The following is a 1643-nucleotide window of genomic DNA, read 5'->3' as shown; positions in this document are numbered from 1 at the left end:
GCTGGGTCCTCTTGTTGCACTGTCGCTGGACTTCTACAATTCTGCTGGTGACTCCCTCAATCATTTCTGTTGTATATTGTGTGAAAGTACTGTGAAGTGTCATAAGAACCATACTTCATGATAATTTCACATGGACAACATGTGAATAAATTTGGAATTCCAGGATTTATGCCCCCACCCCACACACCCACTCATCAAACAAACCCCAGGAAATACCAGAGCTTCAGAGTCTAAACCAGGAAGTGTACGGCAGGAAATATGAATGCAATCACATGCAGAACTCAAAGTAAATATTAGGAAAAGGGGAGAGCTGAAAGAGACAACCAGAAGAGGGATTTTATTTTCAAAATCTTCAGTAATAATTAACTTTGAAAGGAGTGAGATTACACATTCATAAAGTTATTTCCATGGAGATTGTTCTCTAATAATTAGCTTGTCATTAAAAAAAATGTATAATCCAGTGCTAAAATTTATGGCCTGTTTAGTGAACAAAGTTAGAGCCCTAGCTGATATTTCATTATTTCATTTTTATTCTTTTAACAAGTATTGAATTATGAGCTGGAAATGAATGGTGGAATTTGGAACAGTTTGTGATTAGAAGAAAAGAACAGACCAACAAACTTTGTTTGTTTGTGAGGCCAGGCCTGTCAGCTAATTCCAGGCTGAGCCTTGATTATAAATGTTCTAACAGGCACAGCAACTCCCAGGAAGAGCTTTGTGTTCACATGGATAATAGAATTTGGCTCCTCATGAGGTCAGTGCCAGATCTTGGTTCTGGCAAGTCTGGAAGTGATCATATGTTCAAGCAGATGGCAATTGTGAATGGTTACTGAGGCTTCAATAACAGTCAATCAGTCTATCAGAGTGGAACTGTAATTTAAAGTTGTTGTGTTTTGAACTGTGTTTTCAGAGCGATCATTCTGGGATGCTGCTGAGACTGCTTAAAGATTTGAAAGCTGCCTGCCTAATCTGATATATCAGCTTCCAGAAGCCCAAAGAGGGGAAAGCTGAGCTAGAATTATTGTTGCCTCTGCCTGGGTGAACTGAGAAGGTGCCCTCCCATCAACAAGAAAAACAGCAAGGAATCTACATTTACGCTTGTGAAGCAATCCATCATAAAGGACGTGTAAGTAATCTAACCAGTTTTGTTATTTTATTTATTCTTTAACTGTATTTGTTTGGCTGTCTGCCTTTGGTATGAAGGAAGGCTCCAAATAAATGTTTCAGGTTTAAAGCACAAATGTTAATCAGCTTACCATGTTTAAACTCCTGTCTGCTAATGTCATTTTTTATCTAATAAATTGTTACATCTTTTGCTTAAGATTCAAAATTGGTGTCTGGAAAATAATTATTCACAATTCTGAGACTGGTTATTGCAAAGTCTGTTTAGGAACCACTGAGATGGAGCTTGTTCAAGGAGCAACTATTGAGTGTCCTTGATAATTATGTACCTGCCAGGCAGGGAGGAAAGGGTCGTGTGAGGGAGCCGTGGTTTAATAAGGAATTGGAATCCCTTGTTAAATGGAAGAGGGCGGCCTATCTCAAGATGAGACGTGAAGGTGCAATTGGGGCGATTGAGAGTTATAGAGTAGCCAGGAAGGACCTGAAGAGAGACGTGAAGGTTCAATTGGGGCGACTGAGAG

Source organism: Chiloscyllium plagiosum, chromosome 19, assembly GCF_004010195.1.
Source record: "Chiloscyllium plagiosum isolate BGI_BamShark_2017 chromosome 19, ASM401019v2, whole genome shotgun sequence".
In the NCBI taxonomy this organism is placed as follows: domain Eukaryota; kingdom Metazoa; phylum Chordata; class Chondrichthyes; order Orectolobiformes; family Hemiscylliidae; genus Chiloscyllium; species Chiloscyllium plagiosum.
The sequence above is the reverse complement of the archived record's forward strand: the minus strand, read 5'-3'. Positions refer to the sequence as shown.